The 24,890-nt window shown below is 39.3% G+C and overlaps 1 non-coding gene across 1 annotated transcript; it reads left to right on the forward strand.

The window, feature by feature from the left end:
- The first annotated feature begins 13,860 nt into the window (after positions 1-13,860).
- On the forward strand, positions 13,861-13,965 carry LOC150015392 (U6 spliceosomal RNA). The gene has a single exon (XR_016510209.1). It is a non-coding gene; the product is annotated as a U6 spliceosomal RNA (small nuclear RNA).
- Positions 13,966-24,890: the final 10,925 nt, after the last annotated feature.

Genomic DNA, 24,890 nt, shown 5'->3' on the forward strand with positions numbered 1-24,890 from the left:
GAACTCCAAGTATGATGCAGAAAATCACCTCCTGGAATTCTCTGACATCACTCTCTGCATGTTCTCCTTTTGGAAACATAGTGGTAGTACAGTGGTTGTATGAGTTTCCTAGGGATGCTGTAACAAAGTAACACAGACTGAGTGGCTTAAATCAATAGAAATTTGCCCTGGCTGGTGTGGCTCAGTGCATTGAACGCCAGCCTGCTAACCAAAGTGTCACCAGTCAGGGCACGTACCTGGGTTGCGGGCTAGGTCCCCACTTGGGGGCACGCAAGAGGCAGCCACACATTGATGTTTCTCTCCCTCTCTTTCCCCTTCCTTTCCCCTCTCCCTAAAAATAAATAAGTAAATAATCTTTAAAAAACAAACAAACAGTAGAAATCTATTGTCTCAGTAATCTGGAGGTTAGAAGTCCAAAATCCCAGTGACAGCAGGGTTATGCTTCCTCTGAAGGCTCTGGGGAAAAATCAATTCTTCCTTGTTTTTTCAAGTTGCTGATAGCCACAGGTGTTCTTTGGCTTGTGGTAGCATAACTTCAATCTTTGCCTATGTCTTCACATGATTTTTTTCTATATCTCTGTCACTTTTATTGTTAAGGTATCCATCCCTCACCCGCCATTAAAACCGTGGCTTAAATGTAGGGACTAAAGGATAGGAAATAAAACTTTTTCTTTTACCTTCCTAGGCCTAGTACTTGGGACCTGCAAATTAAACTGACAAAAACCATTAACAGGAGAATAAAACACAGTTTGTTTACACATGCTACACACATACATGTAGAAGAACTCAGTGATGAATAACTCAATGGATAGTTAGAATATGGGGCTTATATACCATCTTAACAAAGTGTGATAAATTTATGGAGAAGTGACAAGACAAAAGCAAGGGTTTGGGCTCCTAGGGGTGGTAAACTGTGGCAAGGAAAATATGCCAGGGAAACTAATAGAAGATATGGGTTATTTTAGTAAGATTTGTTCACACAGATCTATCTTGATATTAACTTTCTATCTCTAATGATAATGATTGTTTTACTTCCCCTGTATGGGAAAAGGATAGGGAGGAACACCTTTACAAGGGACATTTATAACCTGCTTTGAAGCAGATGGGGGGGAGAGTAAAAAAAAAGGCTTCTCCTGCCCCAAACAACTCTTATGTTAAAGTGGCTTATTCTGGGGTAGAATGTCCTGTTTCCCCATGAAAACAAATTAATTGATGAAGCTTATAAACTATGAATATGTTTCTATTAATAAAATCATGGACTTCCACATATGAAAGGACTTGAAAAAGTATTTCTACTTGTTTATTTTAGAGGTGAGGCAGCTGGGGCGTAGGGACATCAAGAAACGTGCTACTATTCGTCCTTTGCCTCACAGCCTTCATGGCTCCTCCTCATTACATACAGGGTGGGGCAAACATAAGCTTACAGTTGTGAATATGAGAAACACAGAATTTATTCTTGTATTATTTATTTATTTTAAAATATACATTATTTGTATATTGCATTGTGTGTTCACCACCCCAAGTCATTATCATTTATTGATTACTGTATTATTTTCCATGTGAACAATTAAAAACCTACTTTTGCCCCACCCTGTAGAATAAATTTTAAACATGGCACACAGGTTCCTCAGGTCTGTCTGCCTTTCCAGACTCATTTCCCACCATTCATTTCTCTTTTTGGTTGCTCTTGTAAAGCAAATTTTGTGTAATCCCTCTGTGAACATCATATATTTTATGTCTTGGTGCATTTGCGCATGCAAGTTTTCCTTTGACCAACTCGTACCCAGGCATAAGCTTTTCCCAGAGCCTTCTCCAAACCCAGGTAGCTCTAAAGCCCCACTACTCTATCTTCATACAACTTTGTGCATCCATCTAACATAGCAACTGCTCTGAATATAAAAATTAATGGAATCTCCCAACCTCTAAGTCCCTTTAGCTTAGGGATCATGCCAGACTTATTTTTAGGAACACAAACCTGGTACAGTGTCTGGCACATAATAGACATTCAACTAATGTTTATTAAATTAAACTGAATTGATTTTACTCACAAATTAATGGAATAATCAGAATAACTATTGTGCTTTATCTATTCCATCATACTGCAGTGTTAAAAATAATTTATATTCCAAAATTCAATTAATATTAATTAAATCTGTGAGTAGTCATTTTTCTGTTTTTCTTTTTTAAAAGATTTTATTTATTTATTTTTAGAGAGAGAGGAAGGGAGGGAGAAAGAGAAGAAGAAAAACATAGATGTGTGAGAGAAATATCCATTGGTTGCCTCTTGCACACCCACAACTGGGGACCTGGCCTGCAACCCAGGTGTGTGCCCTGACTAGGAATCGAACCAATGAGCTTTTGGTTCATTGGCCAGCATTCAATCCACTGAGCCATACCAGCCAGGGCCATTTTCCTGTTTTTTAATTACTTGGTTGCCTCTTGTTTAAGGACATGCAATTTCCTTCTTAAACCTACAGACCACCTAATTATGTTTCTCTTTCATGCATGTATGTGTCTGTGAAAGAAATTATACTTATGTTTCTGGTCATTCCTAATTGGTTTACAACACAGTTCAGTCCTACAGAACACACACGCCCAGGTGAGGAACATCAGAAATTATTAAGAGGGTTCCACTATTTTTGATCATTTTAAAAGGACACTCTTTTTGTCTTATATTTCTTGTAAAACCATGGTTTAGAAGCAGATAGATCTTATTACAAAACTCCCCCTCTTTTCTCTCTACTTTATTAATAACTATCAGCTAAAATATAAGAGATGAACTTACCTTAACTACTGACAAAAAAAAAAAAAGCACCTAAAATCCCTTTTTGCGTAAACCTTGCCATGCTATCAATTCTACAAAGTCCTTACCAACTGAAACGTCAAAAACTGAGGAGTAAGAACACATTAAATAAACACAATCTGAACACTAAAAATATTTCAGTCTTAGTTTAATTTTATTTGTTATTTCCAGTTACATATTTTTTTAAAAAAATATTATTTATTTATTTTTAGAGAGAAGGGAAGCAAAGGAGAAAGAGGGAGAGAAACATGTGTGAGAGAAACACCATTCAGTTGCCTCTTACACGCCCCCCTCCCCCAACTGGGAACCTGGCTGGCAACCTAGGCATATGCTCTGACCAGGAATTGAACCTGCAACCTTCCGGTTCACAGGTTAGCCCTCAGTCCACTAAGCCACTCCAGCCAGGGCTCGCTTATGTTTTATTGATTATGGTATTAAAGTGGTCCCAATTTTTCCTCCTTTGTCCCCCTTCATCCAACACCCCCGACTCCCTCAGGCAATCCCCACACCTTTGTTCATGTCCATGGGTCAAATGAGTTATTTGGCTACTCCAGTTCCAATACTGTACTTTACATCCCTATGGCTATTCTGTAACTACCCATTTGTACTTCTTAATCCCCTCACCTCTTCACACATTTCCCTCCACCCCTTCCTATCTGGCAACCATCAAAACATTCTTCACATCCATGATTCTGTCTCTGTTCTTTTTGTTTGCTTAGTTTGTTTTTCAGATTCAATTGTTGATAGATATGTGTTTATTGCCATTTTAATGTTCATAGTTTTGATCTTTTCCTTTTTATTAAGTAAGTTCCTTTAACATTTCATATAATAATGGTTTGGTGATGATGAATTCCTTTGATTTTTTCCTTGTCTGAGAAGCTCTTTATCTGCCCTTTGATTCTAAATTATAGCTTTGCTGAGTAGAGTAATCTTGGCTGTAGGTGCCTGCTCTTCATGACTTTGAATCTTTCTTGTCAATTCCTTCTAGCTTGCAAAATTTCTTTTGAGAAATCAGCTGACGGTCTTATGGGAACTCCCCTATAGGTAGCTAACTGCTTTTTGCTTGCTTATTTTAAGAATCTCTCTTTATCTTTAATCTTTGGCATTTTAATTATGGTGTCTTGGAGTGGGCCTCTTTTGGTTCATCTTGTTTGGGACTCTCTGTGCTTCCTGGATTTGCATATGTATTTCCTTCACTAAATCAGGGAAGTTTTCTTTTAGTATTTTTGCAAATAGATTTCCAATGTCTTGTTCTTCCTTTTCTTCTGGCACCCCTATAATGCAAATGTTGGAACGCTTGAAGTTGTCCCAGAGGCTCCTTACACTATCCTTATTTTTTTGGATTCTTTTTTCTTCTTGTTGTTCTGATGGGTTGTTTTTTGCTTTCTTATGTTCCAAATCATTGGTTTTATTCTCAGTTTCTTCCACTCTACTGTTGATTCCCTGTACATTGTTCTTAATTTCAATTAGTGTATCTTTTGCTTCTGACTGGATCTTTTTTTTATGCTGTTGAAGAGCTCACTAAGTTCCTTGAGCATCCTTATAACCAGTGTTTTGACTCTGCATCTGATGGATTGCTTATCTCCATTTTCTTTCATTCTTTTTCTGGAGTTTTAATCTTTTCTTTCATTTGGGCCGTGTTTCTTTACCTCCTTATTTTCATAGCCTCCCTGTGTTTGTTTCTAGGTATTAGGTAGAGCTGTTATGACTCCCTGTCTTGGTAGCATGGCTAAACATAGTAGGTGTCCTTTAGGTCCAATGGCACAGCCCTCCCTATTATCCAAGCTGGGTACATGAGGTTTGCCCTTTGTGTGGGCTGAGTATGCCCTTCTTTTGTAGTTGAGCCTTGGTTGCTGTTGGCAGATCAATGGGAGGGATTTATTCAGGCTAGTCAGCTGCAAGGACTGGCTGTGACCATCGACCACCAACCTCCGCTTTCTTTGGACAATCAGCTATGCAGGGGCAGGGTGGTCGTGCTCTGATGTAGTCTGTAGCTGTCCACAGGTGTGCTGGCCCTCGGGTTTCCCAAGTGGTGCAGGCCAAGGTCAGCCCACACCTGTGTTTTGCTCAGGGCCACCCTGTCTGAGCTTAAAGCAATCTGAGATGGAGGTTACTTTTGCTGGGCTTGGAAATTCCCAGGTGAAGGCAAGCTGTGAATCTAGGTTGACTGCTGCTAGTTCCGTGCCTGGACACTTAGCAAGAGGTATGGGAGTCTGGGGGCTCACTGAGGCCAGCTGTTGATTGTTTGATAGGATTTAGGAAATTGTGAAGCATGATCCAAACCCCGCCATTCATATGGAAAAGCCACTGTTAACAGCTGTGAGTTGGGTGGTATAGGGCCACAGGGGATCCCCACTGTGGGGGCAAACTGTTAGCCAGGTTGATGGAGGCTCAGATAAGGCACTGGCCTGCTGGCTCTGTGGCTCTGTGAGGGGGGGGCTCAGAAAAGGGACAATGACCTCTGCCCATCTTTCTGTCTGATCTCACCTTGATTCCAGATACTTCATTTCCTTCCTGTATGCCACTGGTGCCTTTTAAACTGCTACTCTGGTGCTGAGGCTGAGAAAGAGTGAGTCTGAGTAAGTACACATGTGTGGGTTTTTTAAGAGAAACTTCTTGGGACTCCAGCAGTTTCTTCTACGAAATCAATCTCCTCCAGGTTTCTTATTTGTTTGTTATTAAGTATATTTTATTGACTATACTGTCACAGTTGTCCCAATTTCTTTTCCCTTTGCTCCCCTCCACCCAGTATCCCCCTTCCCTCCAGCAATTCCACCCCCCCTAGTTCATATCCATGGGTCATGCATATAAGTTCTTTGGCTTCACCCTTTCCTATATTAATCTTTTTTAAAAAAGATTTTTAAAATTATTTATTTACTTATTTTTAGAGAGATGGGAAGGGAGGGATAAAGAGAAGGAGGGAAACATCAATGTGTGGTGCCTCTTCTGCACTCCCAACTCGGGTTCTGGCCTGCAGTCCAGGCATGTGCCCTTACTGGGAATTGAACCAGTGACTCTTTGGTTTGCAGACCAGTGTTCAGTCCACTGAGCAACACCATCTGGGGCTCCTGTATTATTCTTAACTTCCCCTTGCCTATTTTGTACCAACCAATTATGCTTCTTAATCCCTGCATCATTTCCCCATTTCTCCCCATTCCCCCTCCCAGCTGATAACCCTCCAAATGATCCCCATACCTATAATTTTGTTCCTATTCTGGTCGTTAGCTTAGTTTGTTTTGATTTTTTAGATTCAGTTTTTGATAGTTGTGAGTTTGTTGTCTCCTCTGGGTTTTGCAGCCAGAAGTTATGTGGACTTATCCTCCTGGCACTGGAACCCTGGGCTGGGGAGCCTGATGTGGAGCTGGAACTGCTGGTTCTTGAGATATCCCTCCCAAATTTTTATTCACCACATGTGGGTGTGGGACCAGCCAATTTCATGTCCCCGCCCTCCTACCTGTCTGGATGAATGTTGTTTCTCTAATTCCATCATTGTCAGACTTCCATTCCACTCAGTTGTTGATGGTTCTGAGTGATGGTTGTTCTATAATTTAGTTGTAATTTTAATGTGGTTGTGTGAGGAAGAAAACTGTGTTTACCTATGCCACAATCTTGACCAGAAGTCAGTTTAATAAGCAATTTATTTTTATTCACATTTTAAGATAACTGCTATTGAAACGCAATTAAAAAGTTGAAATAGGAGTAAGATAGTTCTAATTTCAAATGAAATAAAAGCCCTAGCTGGTGTGGCTCAGTAGATTGAGCACTAGTCTGCAACCCAAAAGATCACTGGTTTGAATCACCGGTCAGGGCATATGCCCAGGTTGCAGGCCAGGTCCCCAGTTTGGGCCTGCAAGAGGCAACCAATAATGTTTCTCTCACACATCATTTCTTTCACAAATCAATGTTTCATCTCCCTCTCTTTCTCCTCCTCTTCCCCTCTCTCTAAAAATAAATAAATAAGATCTTAAAAAAAAAAAAAAAGAAAAAAAATCCAAATTGGAATGTAGAAATTACAGTGTTTCCTTTGCTATATATACAGGGTAGCAAGAATCCTCCTTCTAAGTTCAGATGCTCAGAAATTATTTTAAAATACATGATTTACCACTGTCTAAATTTTAACCATCAACATTGATTCAAATGGGTCAAAAAACTTAAAAATGAAATATGAAAGTACCATAAATGAAGGATAATTGAAAAATAATTTTTGAATAGAGAAAAATTTTCTAAAGATGCCACAAAATGGGCAAAGGTGGAAAAAAATTTTGCAATATATGTGACAAATATGAGGTTAATATTGATATTTCACAAAGAACTCTTTACATATCAATAAGAAAAAATGACAAGGGATATAAGTAGGCAATTCACAAAATAATAAAAAGATAACCAATAATAAACACATTTATATAGTTATTAATGAAATAACTTTAATAATTGAAGAATGCAAATAAAATATTTTAATATTTCTATCATATTGTCAGAGATGAAAAATTGAAAAATATGGCAAAGTAGTAGAGAAGTGAATATTGTCATGTATTTATTGCTTGTAGTTGATCTCACCTATCTGGATCCCAGTGATACAATATGTACCAAAATTTAAAATATACACAGTCATTCACCTCCAAATTCCATTTTTTATATATTACTTTATCCTAAGTGTAAAGATATGGCCATAAATGTTTACTGTATTATTTTAAATTCTCTTGTTTTTATTTTTATTAAAATTATATATGCACATAATTTTAAGAGTGAAGTAGTTCTACAAGGCTTGCTGCTAAAAAGAGCAAACCCTGATCATCACTACCCACTTCCTGCTGCACAAACACTTTTAGTATCTGAGTTGATTATTTCAGTATTCATCTTCATAATGTTAAATAATATGTTACGCGTTCATTTCTTGAGTTTTTAGTTTTAAGAATCATCAGTTGATTTTCCAGTAGGGGACTGAGACCCTAGCTCTCTCACAGCCCACCTAAGGACATACACACTATCCTTGCGCTTCTCAATTTCACAATAGTTTTAAACCATCACTTAACTGGGTCGATACTCAGTGTGTACATTATCAGTAATATGTAAATGCTAATCATAACTTGGTCATATGATATAATGTGATTAGTTTTCATTCCTTGCACAAAATTTGCTTTTCCTGTTAATAATTGCCTTTTCATCCCCTCTTCATTTTCATCTCAAACTCTTTCTTAAAAAAAAAATTTTTATTGATTGATTTTATTTTTTAAAATATTTTTTAAAGATTGTATTTATTTATTTTTTGAGAGGGGAAGGGAGGGAGGAAGAGAGGGAGAGAAACATTGATGCATGAGAGAAACATTGATCGATTGCCTCTCACATGCCCCCAATCAGGGACATGGCCTGTGACTCAGGCATGTGCCCTGACTGGAATAGAACCGGTGACCTTTTGAAAAGATGGTGATAATATCAGCACCTATACTGCAGTTTTATTGTGAGGAATAATGATTAAATGAGTAGCAGTGTTGGACATGAAGTAAATATTTATTAAGAGCTGTCATTTTAATTATTCAATGAGAGTAAAAGTAGTAAGAGTTTTAAGGGGCTAATTTTCATTCAGAAATTTATTACTAACTTTTCCCCTTTCTTGATTAAGCAATACATATTAATTAATAGAAGACTTGAAGAGCACACAAAAGTATAAAGAAGCACAAAAGAGAACGTCTCATTATCCCACTATACAGAGGCAACTGCAGTTAACCTTTTGGTGTATTTTGTACCAGGTTTTTTTTTTGTTTGTAGAAACTTTCTGTAATTTACATAATTGCAATGATACTGCTTATACCATTTTGAATTCTGCCCTTTTCATTGCATAACATGATATTAAAAAGTTTTCCATATCATTAAAAAAAATTTATTTGCATATTTTTAAAATGAAAATTGCATAGTATTCCACTGTATTGCTATAGGGTGATGATACCCAACCCGTTTGCCTAGGTCTGAGAGGGTTTTTGGATGCAGAAATTGTACTGGAAAGTCCAGGGCAAACCAGGATTGAGTTGGTTGTCCTACTTTTACACACACTTTTAATTGGATAATCAGGTTTTTCCCCATTTTTTAACTTTATAAACAGCACTGATGAGAATTTTTATAGGAGTTAATGACCTTTCAAATTGTTTTTATAATAACTGCTCTCCTCCAACTTCCTGAGAGTGAAAAAGCATATCTTTTGGCCTAGATTTTTCTGTTTAACCCACAGGGCCTGGAGCAGTTATGTACTTACTCAATTAATTTGGTACCAACCAGCTGACTGGCTGACTGTTTATTATTGTTGTAGGTTGAATTGTGTCTTCCTAAAAGATATGTTGAAGTCCTAACCCCTGGTTTCTTTTAATGTGACCTTCGCAGATGTAATTAAAATATATGTTAAGATGAGGTCATACTGGATTAGGGGAAGCCCTAAATCCAATATCTCTGGTGTCTAATTAAGAAGAGAAATGACAGCCCTGACTGGTGTGGCTCAGTGGGTTGGGCATTGTTCTGCAGACTGAAAAGAGGTCGCTGGTTCAATTCCTGGTCAGGGCACATGCTTGGGTTGCAGGTCAGGTCCCTGGTTGGGGGCATGTGAGAGGCAACCAATTGATGTTTCTCTTGCACATCAACGTTTCTCTCCCTCTCTTTCTCTCTCCCTTCCCTTCTCCCTAAAAATAAATAAATAAAACCTTAAAAAAAAAAAAAAGGAAGAGAACTGATGCAGAGACAAATTGTACAAGGAGGGGAATGCTATGTGAAGAGATAGACGCACAGAGGGAAGATGGCCACATGATGACAAAGGCAGAGCTTGGAATGATGTAGCTGCAGGCCGAATGTCTTAGTCTGTTCAGGCTGCTGTAGCAAAGCACCCACAGGCTGGGTAACTTACAGACAATAGAAACTTATTTCTCACAGTCTGGAGGCTGGAAGTTCAAAATCAGGGTACCAGCATGACTGGGTAAGAGGGCCTTTTCCTGGGTCACAGAGTTCTCATTGTATCCCCACATGGTGGAGCCTCTTTTTTAAGGCACTAATCCCATACATGGGGTTCTACCCTTATGCTTTAATTACCCCCCAAAGGCCCCAGCTACTCATTTTCAGGTTGGGGTTAGGATTTCATCATACATGGATTTTAGAGGACATAAATATTCAGACCATAACACTAAGGAGCACAGTAGTCCCTCGTTATATCGCAGTTCACTTATCGTGGCCTCACTGTATCGCGGGATTTAAAAAAATATTATAGTTAATTTTATCACGGATCTTTTGCTATATCATGGGATTTTGCAGTACTGTATATGTATGTTGTTAAAGTTATGTAGGTTCAAGAGTGTGGAATAAATGTAAGGTTCCTACTTCGCGGGGGATCTGCAACGTAATACCCACAATAAGTGAGGGAATACTGTATTTCCGGCAGCTACCAAAAGCTAGGAGAGAACATGGCCTTGAGGACACTTCAATTTAAAATTTCTGGCTTCCAGCTCTGGCTGGTGTGGCTCAGTGGATTGAGTGCTGGCCCACGAACCAAAAGGTCACGGTTCAATTCCCAGTCAGGCCACATGCCTGGGTTGTGGACTGGGTCCCCAGTTGGAGGTGCGTAGAGACAACTACACATTGATGTTTCTCTCTCTCTCTTTCTCCCTTCCTTCTCCTCTCTCTAAAAATAAATACTTTAAAAAATAAAATAAAAAATTAGGCTTCCAGAACTATGAGAGAATAAATTCCTGTTGTTTTAAGCCACTCAGTTTGTGGGATTTTGTTACAGCACACCTAGGAAACTAATTGTATGTGTGTTTTGTATGAAAACGGAAGACACTAATGTCATAAGCCTAGCAACATGCATGTGACTGTGTAAGCGACAGGCTCCTAAATTAATTGGCGTTCTAGTCCATTTATGCTGCTATAATAGGAGACCATAAACTGAGTGGTCTATAAACAATAGAAATTTATTTCTCACAATTTTGGTGGCTTGGAAGTCCAGGATCAAGGTGCTGGCAGATTTAGTGTCTTGTTAGGACCTGTGTCCTGGTTCATAGATGAGTAGCTGTCTTCTTGCTGTGTCCTCACATGGCAGAAGGGAGAGGGAAGCTGTTGGGGGTCTACTTTACAAGGGCACTAATCCCATTCATGAGGGTTCCACCTTCATGACCTAATCACCCCAAAGCCACTACCTCTTAATACCATCATCTTGGAAGGAAGGATTTTAACATATAAATTTGGGGAGGGATATAAACATTCAATCTACAGCAGTTGGTATTTTCTATTTCCTCCTTTGCTCCTAGCCTTTGGTTTAAGAGGTGCTTCGTGCCTACTTTTATTACTGGAGTGACTCTCCCTAAAATGAGGACAAAAACTAATTAACTTTTCTTATTAAACAATATTCTAAAATAACTTATGACTTTTTTCCTCTGGATGTTTCCTTATGTTAATTATGAAGGCTCCCTAAATGATGCTAGTCTCATGGATTTTGTATTTCACGAGTGACTGTATATTGATGGGTCCAATCGGTATTTGTCATATTTTGGAAGCTTTTCTCAAGGTAGCAGTGACAGACATTTTTTAAAAAAAGATTTTATTTATTTATTTTTAGAGAGAGGGGAAGGGAGGGAAAAAGAGGGCCAGAGAAACATCAATGTGTGGTTGCCTCTTGCATGCCCCCAACTGTGGACCTGGCCTGCAGCCCAGGCATGTGTCCTGACTGGGAATCGAACCACTGACCCTTTGATTCCCAGGCCAGCCCTCAATGCACTGAGCCACACCAACCAGGGCCATTTCTATTCCAATAAATTCTATCAGCATCTTCTTGCTTTCCCTGAGCACATTTGAAGTTCCTCTTGCTCACATCTTGTATAAGGAGTCTTATTAAATAAAAGGTAACATGTTGGGCCTATCTTTAAGACTTTGATAGAAGTCATGTTAGCAAAGTAGACAAGGGGAGACTATTTTTCCTCAATTTTGTTCCCCACTTAATCAATAGTAGAAGTTCTGTCCTTCCTGCAACCCATCTCAGGCTTGCAGACCATTACAATCACTCACTTTAATATTTGTATCTGATATTTGTATAGACAGAAATACCACAAAAACACAATTTGACCTTACCTGCGTGGTTTGCTAGATGATATTTAAGAGGTGTGGCCAAGACCTCTGCCCGGAAAATTGAGAATATAAATCACGCAAGGCATGTTGTGGGCCATCCTATCTATTTTTAGTGTTCTTTAGGGATGGAGGTTATGGAACTTTCCTTAGGTGCCTACTCTTACCATCTTTGTGGAATTTAAAGGTTTTTTTAAAGTCCTGACTGGTGTAGTTCAAATGGTGGGCATCATCCTGCAAACTGAAAAGGGTGCTGGTTCAATTCCCAGTCAGGGCAGGCACATGCCTGGGATGCGGGCCAGGTCCCTGGTTGGGATGAGTGCTAGAGTCAACTGACTGATGTTTCTATCAGACTTCAACGTTTCTCTCACTCTCTGTCTCCCTTCCTTACTCTTTCTCTAAAAATAGATAAATAAAGTCTTTAAAAAAATGATGTTTAAAAATTTTTTGTTTAAATTTTTACTTTATTAGTGTTTTATTTAAAATAATTATAGTTTTGTAACTTTGGAAGAGTAGAGTTGGTGATTGAAGTCTGGGGAGAAGGCAGGAAAATCAAAACACTTGGGAGACATATTAGTTACATTGTTCTTTGGTTTAGAATATTGTGATTTGCATTTCCATTTCTAGCAAACACTCATAGATTAGAGCTTCAATTGTCTAAGAATTCTTGCCATTCTTTGAAACAGCACGGGTTAAACACAGAGACAAAGAAAACATTGTATGAGGACTGACTGCCAAGAGTACCCTGGCCTTCTCTGATGAGGTCAAACATGTTTTAAAAGCAATAGAGTATTTTGTAACATTTGTTCTTCTAATGTGCTCTCTGAAAGAACCAATACAGGCTTTGCAAAGATAATTTTTTATTTATTCATTTATTTTTAGAGAGAGGGCAAGGGAGGGAGAAAGAGAGAGAGAGAACTGTTGATTGGTTGCCACTTGCATGCTCCCTTTGGAGACCCAGCCCACAAGCAAGTGCCCTCACTGAGAATCGAATCATCGACCTTTTAGTTCACAGGCTGATGCTCAACCTACTGAGCCACAGCTTTATTACCATAATTTGTCAGCAAATGGATAATGTAAAGTCATCTAATCAAGATTGTAAGGAAAATGCCTTAGTCCCTGCTGATCAAAAGAATAACATTAATCAATAGCAATTTATGTGATGATCAAGATGCCACTTCTTTAGTCCTGGCCAGGTAGCTCAGTTGGTTAGAGGGTAGTCCCCATATGGTAAGGTTGAGGGTTTCATCTCCGGTCAGGGCACATATAAGAAGCAACCAATGAATGCATACACAAGTGGAACAACAGATCTCTCTCTCTCTTTCTACTCCCATCTCTCTCTCTCTCTCTCTCTCTAAAATAATAATTTTAAAAAGACTTTCTATAGGAATGAACAGATTATGGGTTGCGTTGTCATAAAATCATTCACATCTGTGTGGGTCCCTAGTTTACCTGGCACCATTTTTACCACAACTGAACAGATTCACCCTGTGTTTCAGAGAAAGCAAGTAGAAGAGTTGAATGAAGACTCTCTTTTTTTTCCTTGTTTTAAAAAAAGATTTTATTTATTTATTTTAGAGTGAGGGGAAGGTAGGGAGAAAAAGAGGGAGGGAAACACCAATGTGCAATAGAAACATTGATTGGTTGCCTTTTGTGTCAGGCATGTGCCCTGATCGGGAACCAAACCAGTGACCCTTCAGTTTGAAGGCTCAGTTCACTGAGCCACACCAGCAGGGCTGAATGCAGAATTTTATAATCAGATTTGTACTCTGACTTAGTTGGTTCTGAAAAGAATTCAGTCAAATAAAAGCAATACATTAGAGAATATTATTTTGAGCAAAAGTTTTTATAAAATAGCATATATCCACTGATCATAAATAATCAATTGAACATTTCATCACTATTTATTGAACACCTGAAGAGTGAAGGGGACTATTGAGGGGAAACATAAGACTGGAGTCACCACAGTGCTTGCTGTGGCAGCACGTATTGAAACTGGAACGATACAGAGAAGATTAGCGTGGCTCCTGTGCATGGATGGCACACAAGTTTGTGAAGCATTTCATGTTGTTTTTAAAGAGAAATAAAAGACTGGGGTCACCACAACATATATATCATTGAGTGTCATTTCTATTAGGGCCTCAACTCTTTGCTATAAAAACACTGCTTTTGAAGAATTGCTTGAAAGTACATTGAAGTGGACTCTTTAAGAATATCAGTGGAGACAGGGACTCGACCTGAGTCCTGCTTTGAGCTTCCGCTGTCCGCTTCCCATGGTATGTGTGACCTTTAAAGATCTTGCCTCGCCTCTTTTTGTAGACTTACTTCTCCCCATTTGCTGCCTCTGTCTATTTTTCAGCTACATGGAACTATAGCCTTCTGTGCCTTTGCACACATTGCTCACTTTTCTTGGAATGCTTGTCTTCTCCTTTTTGCTTAATCCCTTCTTATGCTTGGAGTCTTAACATAATAAATATCCAAAAGAATTGAAAGCAGGGTCTTAGAGAGATGTTTGTACACCCATGTATAGTGGCATTGAAACTATAGGCAAAAGGTGGAAGCAAAACAACTGCCCATCAGCAAATGAATAGATAAAATGTGATATATCCATATAGTGGAATATTGTTTAGCCTTAAAAAGGAAGGAAATTCTCCAACAAAATGAAAAGACAGCCTACTGAATGGTAGAAGTTATATGCCAATGATATACCTGATAAGGGGTTGATATCAAAATATATAAGGAACTCATACAACTTAACACCCAAAAGCCAAACAATTTGATTAAAAAATGAGCAGGGGATCTGACTATGTACAGCATGGGAATATATATACTCAATAACACTGTAATAACTATGTGTGGTATCAGATAGGTACTAGATTTATCAGGATAATCACTTCATAAGTTATGTAAATGTGTAATCATTATGTTGTACACCTGAAAGTAGTAATACAGTATTAAAGGTCCACTGTGATTAAAAATAATAAAATAAAATAAAATAGGTAGAAGAAAAGAAGGTAGGAAATTCTGACACGTACTACAACATGGATGAATCTTGAAGATATTATACTAAGTTAAATAAGTCAGTCACAAAAGGACAAATATGATATCATTCTACTCCTATGAGGTATTTAGTGTAGCCAAGACCATAGAGACAGAAAATGGAATGGTGGTTGTCATGGGCTGAGGGGCAGGAGGATGGGAAATGATTGTTAAATGTGTACTGAGTTTCAGTTTGAGAAGATGAAAAGTTTAGTGATAGTGGTGACAGTTGCACAACAGTGTGAATGTACTTAATGCCTTTAACTGTGCTTAAAATGGTTAAAACGATAAATTTTACGTTAACTGTATTTTATCACAAGTAAAATAAATCACTAAAAAATCAGCATAGACACTGTCTGCTTTATAAAACCTTCTCTGACCCCCTTAATCTGGGATGGGTGTCTCCTTCTTGCTCTTGTAGAAACACTATGCTGTTTCTATCATTATACCATTGCAGTTTTCTCATATTGTACAGATGTACAATGTCCATAATGTAAAAGATTTAGCATGTCATTTACTTAGTTAGGATTCAATACACAGGAATTGTTAAAACATTTATTAGTTGTATTATAATTTTTTTACTAGTCTCTCTTTTTTTTTTTAGATGATATAAAATTGAACACTTCATGAACTGGGCAGTCTCCACCTGGAGAACACTAGTCTATCTTTCTAGATCATAAGCTACTTGAAGACAGAAGCTGTCTCCTCTATCTTTATGTTTTCAGAGCCTAGCAAAGTATCTGGCACATGGGTTTGCTGATAAACTAAATAAATGTTAAAGGGATAATTCTTGGAACCTCAGAGTAGAAAAGACACTTTGGAGTCTAAGAGCATTGCTTCCACCATTGTGATAACTGAGATCATGTATAAAAAGTGCATTACGCAATTCCTGCACATAGTAGTGGTGAATTAATTAGCTCAGAGTTAAACAGTTTGGTTTAGTGAATCCTTTTTTTCTATAACATTGGAAGCATAGGATGTGGGAATGACCCTTAACCTCGACAGTAACAGTTTTACAAATAACTTTTTATTATTCAAATCTACATAAAAATATGGAGAATAGTAGTATAACCCCTATAGACACATCACCCAGCTCTAAAAATTATCAACTCTTTGTCAATATTTTTTTATCTATATCATCTCCATTGCCCTCTCCCCCAGAGTATTTTGAAACTAATCCTTAACACCATATCAAATTCTCATTGAATTTCTTATGAAACTCTTTTTCATGTATATAATCTCTAGAAAGGGTGGAAATCAGATCCTCAAAGCATCCATGGTATTTACAGACCTTTAGAATCCTGCCAAAGCATGTACGCCAAAGACATAAGCAACATCTGATTTGCCTTAATCTCTAGAGATCAAGAGATTTCCTCCAATTTTTATATCTCTGGTGGGGTTTCATGCATCTGTATTGTCATTGCCAACCTGTCTCAGTCATCCTTTGTACCCAGCCCCTAATGGCAACATTCGTGCTTTTCCTTGTGTAGTCTTACTTCCTTGAATGTCTTCTTTCTTCCAAAATCTGTCAGTCCTTCAAGACCCATTTCAGGAATTTTGTCTTACCTAAGACCTTTTTAGATGATCTCACCCTTGGAATGTGATGGAGTTTACCATCACAGCACAGCTTTATACTTATTCTTATTTAATTGTTTCACATGTATCCGTTTCTCCTTCTTAACAAGATTACAGAGCATTATTTATGTATTTATTTATTTTTTAAAATATCTTTTATTGATTATATTGTTAGTCTCAACTTCTTTTCCCTTTGCTCTCCTCCACCCAGTACCCCCCTTCCCTCCAGCAATCCCACCCCCCTTAGTTTGTTTCAATCGGTTGTGCATATAAGGTCTTCGGCTTCACCCTTTCCTATATTATTCTTAACTTCCCCCTGTCTATTTTGTACCTACCAATTATGCTTCTTAATCCCTGCCCCATTTCCCCATTTCTCCCCCTTCCCCCTCCCAGCTGGTAACCCTCTAAATGATCCCTATACCTATGTTTCTGCTCCTATTTTGGTTTGCTTAGTGGGATTTTGTTTTTATTTTTTGGATTCAGTTGTTGATAGCTGTCAATTTGTTGTCATTTTAATGTTCATAGTTTTGATCTTCTTTTTCTTAAATAAGTCCCTTTAACATTTCATATAATAATGGCTTGGTGATGATGAACTCCTTTAGCTTTACCTTGTTTGGGAAGCACTTTATCTGCCCTTCCATTCTAAATGATAACTTTGCTGGAGAGAGTAATCTTGGTTGTAGGTCCTTGCTTTTCATCACTTTGAATACTTGTTGCCAGTCCCTTCTTGCCTGCAAAGTTTATTTAGAGAAATTGGCTGGTAATCTTATAGGCACGCCTTTGTAGGTAACTCTCTGCTTTTTTCTTGCTGTTTTTAAGATTCTCTCTTTATCTTGAACCTTCAGCATTTTAATTATGATGTGTCTTGGTGTGGTCCTCTTTGGGTCTAGCTTGTTTGGGACTCCCTGTGCTTCCTGGTCTTGTATGTCTATTTCCTTTGCCAAATTTGGGAAGTTTTCCTTCACTATTTTTTCACATAAGCTTTCAATTTCTAGCTTTTCCTCTTTGAATGTTGGCACGTTTCTTAAGCCTCTCCTCATTTTTTAATTCTTGTTTCCTCATTCTGTACTGGTTGACTTTATTTTTCTTCCTTATGTTCCAAATCATTTATTTGAACCCCAGTTTCCTTCCCTTCACTATTGGTTTTGTGTGGATTTTCCTTCATTTCATTTAGTATAGACTTCACTTCTTTCCTTATGGGTTTGCTGTAGTTAAGCATATCTGTCAAGCGTGTGAGCATCTTTATCACCAGTGTTTTGAACTCTATGTCTGTTAGGTTGGCTATCTCTTCGTCACTTAGTTCTTCCACTGGAACCTTGATCAGTACACTCTTTGGGGCCATAGTTCTCTCTCTACTCATCTTGCCATGCTCCTGTGTTTGTTTGCATCTGTGTCTTAAGTAGAGCTGTTGCACCTGTTATGTTGTAAGGGGCGGAACCTTAGGTAGTCATCAGGCAACCCATTTCACCACGTTGTGGCACTATATGTGGGGGAGGGGTCCGAGAGGGAACAATGCTGTTTGTTCAGCACTTGCCCCTTTCTAGGCACTTCTCCCACTTCCATATGGGACTGGTGCCTCTGTAGCTGTTGCCCTAGCCATTGTTCCCAGAGTGGGTGGTTCTGTGGACGTTCTAGGACTCTGGGGACCTTTTAAACAAGTGGACTCCACTGAGATACCAGCAGTTTCTTCCTCTGCCCCAACTTCCACTGGTTTTCACAGTCAGAAGCAATGAGATTTTATTTTCCTCGGCGCTGGAACCCTGAGCTGTGCGGTCTGGTCTGGTGCTGGGAGTACTCCCCAGGTGATCTCCCTACTTTTTAAAACATGTGACTGCACTTTCTGCTGGCCTGCCACTGCCATTGCCACAATGCTTCCTCTCTGCCCAAGTTCCACCCTTCCTACCTGTCTGGATGCATTTTTCTTCTTTATGTCTTTGTTTGTTGGACCTCCATGTCGCTGGATTTGCTGGAAATTCTGGTTGATCTAGTTTTTTTTATTTTTTGTTTTTGTATGTTTTATTGATTATGTTGTTACCATGGTCCCATTTTCTTTATCTTTTTCTCCCCTCCACCCAGCAACCCCCTTCCCTCCAGCAGTCCCCCCTTTTGTCTATGTCCATGGGTTGTGCATAAAGCTCTTCTCAACACCCCCCTGTCCATTCCGCACCCTCCTACTATGCTTCTTAATTCCTGCACCATTTCCCTCCCTCTCCTATCTTTCCCTTCCCAGCTGACCTCCCGCCACATGCTCCCCATAGCTATGGTTCTGTCCCCACTCTGGTTGTCTGCTTAGTTTGCCTTTGTTGTCATTCCCTAGCTTCTGTTGTTGATAGTTGTGATACTGTCTTCATTTTAGTGTTCATAGTTTTGATCTTTTTCTTAAATAAACCCCTTTAACATTTCACATAATAATGGCTTGGTGATGATGAACTCCTTCAGCTTTACCTCATCTGGGAAGCACTTTCTCTTCCTTTCCATTCTGAATGATAGCTTCGCTGGATAGAGTAATCTTGGTTGTAGGTCCTTGCTTTTCATCACTTTGAATACTTCTTGCCCATCCCTTCTTGCCTGCAAAGTTTCTTTTGAGAAATCAGCTGACAGTCTTATAGGGACCCTTTTGTAGGTAATTCTCTTCTCTCTTGCTGCTTTTAAGATTCTCTCTTTATCATTAACCTTTGGCATTTTGATTATGATGTGTCTTGGTGTGGTCCTCCCTGGGTCTAGTTTGTTTGGGACTCTCTGTGCTTCCTGGACCCATATGTTTACTTCCTTCCCCAAATTAGGGAAGTTTTCCTTCATTATTTTTTCACATAATTTTTCAATTTCTTGCTCTCCCTCTTCACCTTCTGGCAACCCTATGATTCGAATGTTGGCATGTTTATAGCTGTCCCAGATGTTTCTAAGCATCTCCTCATTTTTAAAAATTCTTGTTCCCTCCTTCTGTACTGGTTGAATGTTTGTTTCTTCCTTATGTTCCAATTTGTTGACTTGAACCCTGGTTTCTTTTCCGTCACCACTTGTTTCGTATGGATTTTCCTTCATTTCAGCCAGGATACCCCTCATTCTTTCCCTGTCCTGTTTAATCTTTGCTGTCAAGTCTGTGAGCATCTTTATCACCAATGCCTTAAACTGTGCAACTGTTAAGCTCACTATCTTCTCTTCTGTTAGGGGTGGTATGTGCTCGTTGCTTAGTTGTGTCACTGGGACCTTGATCTGCCCCCTTCTCTGTCTCCTCATCATGGAAGCTTTCTGTGTTTGCCTCTGTGATCTGGGTGGGGCTGTTGCACCTCTTATGTTATAGGGACGAAGCCTTAGGTATTCATTAGTGCTGGCAACTGTTTCACTGTGTTTTGGCGTTGTATGTGGGGGAGGGGTCTGAGAGGGAAAAGTGCTGGTTGCTGCTGCTTTTCCAGGCACTTCTCTCCCTTCCTATACGAAGCAAGCTGCCTCCTTTTCAAGACTAGTAGTCTTTCATAGTCAGAAGCAATGCGGCTCTCTTTTCGCCAGTGTTGGAACTGCAACCTACGTGGTCTGGTTTGGGGCTGGGATTGCTTCTTGGGCTTAAACTGTATGGCTGTTTTTCACCCAGGGTACAGCTAGCCACGCCCGCCAGCCACTGCTTGCCAAGCACAGCCACTGTAGCCGCAGCCGCTGCTTCTCTCCTCTTTCTCTCCATCTTGACCCCGCCCCGCCTACCTTTCTGGCTGATTATTTATTCTTTATTTCTTTGCTGAACTTCCCTGTCATTTTGATTTTCTGGATATTGTTTTTCTTTAGTTTTGAAGTGGTTGTAAATTCTTTCTCAGTTGTGAGGAGAGGTACTGTGTGTATTTACGTCTCTGTCGTGGCGGAAAGTCCTACTTCTGTCTAGTTTTGAGGTAGTTGTATTCCTTCTTAGCTGTGGAGGGAGACGCAGAGTGTCTGTCTAGGCCTTCATCTTGGCTGGAAGTCCCTTATTTATTTTTTGTAATTTCCTCTCATTTCTTTTGCCCCTTCCCAAGGTTAGTGTCAATGGAGAGCTCATACTAAACTGCTCATCAGTTCATTGATTAACCCTTTGAGTGTCATGCATATTTGCTAAAATTTGTGTGAGAAATGCCAGGCTATTTTTGCCAAGAGATGCGGTTTATGAAAAATGTCTATAAAAACATCATTATTAATTCCATTGTTATTTACATTTATAGCCACCAAAAAAAGAGTTGCTGGGAGCGACACTGGCACTTTTGGGAAAATTTGTCAGTGTCACTCACAGTGACGTTGGCACTCAAAAGGTTAATCTTTGCTCACTCACATTTGGTGTCAGTTATACACTCTTACAGTAATATAGTTGAACCTATGCAGTGGTCTTACCAAAAATACCAAATTTAAATCTGATCTGTTTTCCTGATTCAACTCCCAATTTTCCAGAAGACAGAGAACAGAAGACTCCACAAGGATGCAAACAGCCCAGTCTGGACTGTGCAAAAACTATAGGAAAAGTTTCTGCAATAAGTAAATTGCAAAAGGGGGAAAAACAGATACAGGGGACACATAGATTTAAAAAGACCAGACAACCAATCACAATATGTCAACTTTATGTGAAGTCTGATCCAAGCAAACAAACTGAACAAAATTTATGACATTTATGTCATAATTAAACACTTAGGGAATAGTTTATGATGAGAAGGGTTTTATTTTTAATTTACCATTTAAAAATTGTGATAAAATACATACACCTAACATATAATTTATCACCTTAACCATTTTTAAATATACAGTTCCTTGGTTTGCATACATTTACATTGTTGTGCTAACACCACCACTGTATGAACACAGAATTCTACTCCTCCTGCAAAATTGAAAATACCCATTAAATAATAATCCCCATTCCCTACTGCCCTCTGCCCCTGGCAACCACTGTTTCATTTTTTATCTCTATGAATTTAGTACTCAAGGAACTTCAGATAAGTGGAATTATATATCTGTCCTTTTGTGAATGGCTTATTTCATTTAGCATACTGCTCTCATATGTGTCAAACGAGTATTTTTTTAAGGGAGTAATTGTTTTGTATTTGATAATAATAAAAAGAACCCTACATTTTAGAGATGCACACTGAAATATTTATGGATGAAATGATAGAAACTCTGGGATTTGCTTCAAGATAGCATAATGGCAGGAAGTAAGATGGGGTACAGTTGAAATAAGATTGGCTACAAGTTATTAATTCTTGCAGCTGGGTAATAGGTACATAGAGGGTCATTATATTATGTTGATTAAATCTATGCTTGACATTTTTCATAATGAATTGTTAAAAAGTAAAAAAGTAAGTCTGACTGGTGTAGCTCAGTTGGTTGGGCATTGTCCCACAGAACAAAAGGTCACTGGTTCGATTCCCTGTCAGGGCACAAGCCTGGGTTGCAGCCTGGTCCACAGTAGGGGGCATGTGTGAGAGGCAATTGATTGATGTTTCTCTCACACATAGATGTTTCTCTCCTCTTTCTCCCTCCCTTGCCCTCTGTTACTCTCTAACAGTAAATAAATAAAATCTTTAAAAAAAGAAAAGAAAAATATCTGTGAGGAAATGCGTTGATCACTTAATAATTCTCTGTCCTCCCCTTACTCTCTTCTCTTTGGCAGTGAGGACGCTTATGGTCCAGGAGGACGATGACCTCTGTTCGTTGTCAGGCCAGAACCAGAACCTGTGCAGAACTGTTGACACCGGCACTCTGTGCCTAGTGAAACACTGCTAAGGTTGCATATAAATCAAGGATTCCTTAGCCATTCCTGTTGATAGATTGATCTGGCTGTGCTGTTAGAATCCAGGGAGGTGTTTAGAATCCAGACAGACAAATTCAAGGGATTTGTCCTTGTGTTTGTTCCTTGCATGCATGGATTTACTCAGCATTACCCAGTAGCCTCAGCCTACAGGGGCCCTGCACAGAGGAATGTGAGGTGACCCTCCCAGCGCACAGCATCTTGGGCTTGTCAACTGTCAAGGGGCTTTCAGCTTGGGGAGTGGACAGGAGAGCTGGTATAAAACAGCTTCATTGTATTAAGCTCTGTAAGAGGCTGGCTCATCCTCCTAGGGAATCGAAAGTAAATTGCTTCCCTTTAGGAGTTGAATTAACTCTTTCAGGCCAATGGAATTAGTTTAGTAATGACTATCCTGTTGCTTTAGGATTTCCCCAAATGGTATTTTTAATGAGCTGTGTCTACCCATTGCTACCAATGCCACAATTTAACAGAACTGACGAGTAAACTCTGGCAACAACAGTTTTGACTAATTTTTTTCTCAGAGTACACCAGGTGTTCTTGTGAAGGGATCAATTGACTGCTTTTTTATTGGAACTCAGAAGGCACAGCCTCATTAGGGGCCCCCAGTAGATGAGCCCTTTAATCCTTATTCATTTTCAGAGCAAGAATTGTAGTTTCTCATACCCAGCGCATCAGCGAGTCTTTTGTATTGCTATCAAGTCTGAGTTCCTTGTTTCTAATTTGCTATGAAATTTCTCTTCAGGCTTATCCTCCAGACAAAAAGAGTAACAGTAAGCAGGTTTTAACTGACAGGTTTTGAAACCTGAAAGTTAAACATCTAGACAGGTTAGCAGTTGCATTGAAAAAACTTTAAAGAAGATTGCAGTTGATTTCCAAGTTTGCAGGTGGCAGTGTTTATAAATGAACAGCTCAGATATTTGAAGAAAAGGTCTACTTTTATTTGCAAATATCTCGTCTCCCTCAGCAACACAGAAGGTTGGAGAAATAGGGAAAATAAGAAATAGTACCTTTTCATTGTAAACAATCTTACAAAGTTTTAAGGACTTCTCCCTACTCTTTTTTTTAGGAATCTAATGAACAAAACAAACAAATGAGCAAAATAGAACCAGGGACATGGAAACAAGGAACAGACTGATGACCCTACTTTCTTTTACACAGAAAAGTAATGATCTTGTCTGAAACTGTCCTTTAAAAGAAAAGCTGCCCAAGATGGGAGAATTGATGCCTGAAGTAGGTTAGTCAACTGCTCCCAACTGAGAGACAAATTTACTCTGCGGGACCTTTGGGGTGCTGTATAGTAACCTGGAAAGATAATTAAACCAAATATTAAACACTTGAAAGAGTTAGCTCACCTGGTAAGGCCACAGAGTTTATTTCTAGAGATCAAGTTGTACATGCTCCCACGCCAGGACACAGCCCTGTGTCCCCAAGTTCTCCTCTGAGCAGAAACTGTGCAGCTGGAATCAAACAGGTGGCACTTCCCAAAGAATTAAGTGTCTTCAGAATCACAGTTCCCTCAAGGAGGCTACAGTCTGTTGGATGGTTGCGCACAGATCTGTCATTTGCACAGCTGTTGTGCACTTGTTAACTCCCATCCATAAACCCAGGAGGGCATCATGCGGTTCCTTGGAGCTGTGGCTTCGGAATCAGGCACATCTGGGTTTGGATCCTGGCCTTACTAGCTGGGTGACATTACTTTGCAACTCTAACCTTTAATTTCTCAATAAAGTGAGGCTGATAGGACTACATACCTCTGGGAACTAGAGCTTTCCATGGAGGAAGACTCAGGGATGCTGTAGCTCAGGGCCTGGCATGGAGTGAGCTCCCAGTCGGTGTCAGCTATTTTCATTATTACTGTTACTATTTTTTATAAAGATTTTACTTATTTATTTTTAGAGAGAGAGGAAGAGAAGGAGAAAGAAGGCAAGAGAAACATCAATGTGTGAGTGAAACATCAGTTGGTTGCCTCTCACCACCACCCCCCCAAATCAGTTGGTTGCCTCTCACATACCCCCAACTGGGACCTGTCCTGTAACCCAGATGTGTGACCTGACTGGGAATCTAACCAGCAACCTTTATGGTTTGTGGGACCATGCCCAACCCACTGAGCCACTCTAGTCAGGGCTATTATTGTTACTACTGCAAAGTCTCTTCCTCTCTGGGCCCTGCCTCCTTCTCCCCCAGATGAAATCTTTCATATTTCTCTGTGAAGTCTCTACAGTTTCCCTCTTACTAGGTCCTATCATATTTTGTTGGTGCTATTGTTAAAGCTCTTACCAGATTGTATTAAATTTGCTTGTTACCCTACTTGGACAGTTGGTATAGGAATTAAGGTAATGTACATGTCTTGCACAGAGGAGGCAATCGATGAACCGTAACTTCATTTTACTTGTGAAGTACCTGTCTCAGTAGGAACAATTTTATCCAACAAATGTTCAATGAATGTCTACTATAAGCATTCATTTCATGTAACCCTTACAATTCCAGGAAGTAGATACTATTACCTCCCCATTTCACAATGGAGGGAGGAGAAGGAGGTTTGCAGTGCTCAACTTAAGTTGCCCGAAGCCAGCTAGAAATAAGGACGCAGAGCTAGGCTTCAAACTCAGGTCTGTCTGTGAGATCTGG

Source organism: Furipterus horrens, unplaced genomic scaffold (genome assembly GCF_987537825.1).
Source record: "Furipterus horrens unplaced genomic scaffold, mFurHor1.1.pri manual_scaffold_3, whole genome shotgun sequence".
Taxonomy (NCBI): Eukaryota; Metazoa; Chordata; class Mammalia; order Chiroptera; family Furipteridae; genus Furipterus; species Furipterus horrens.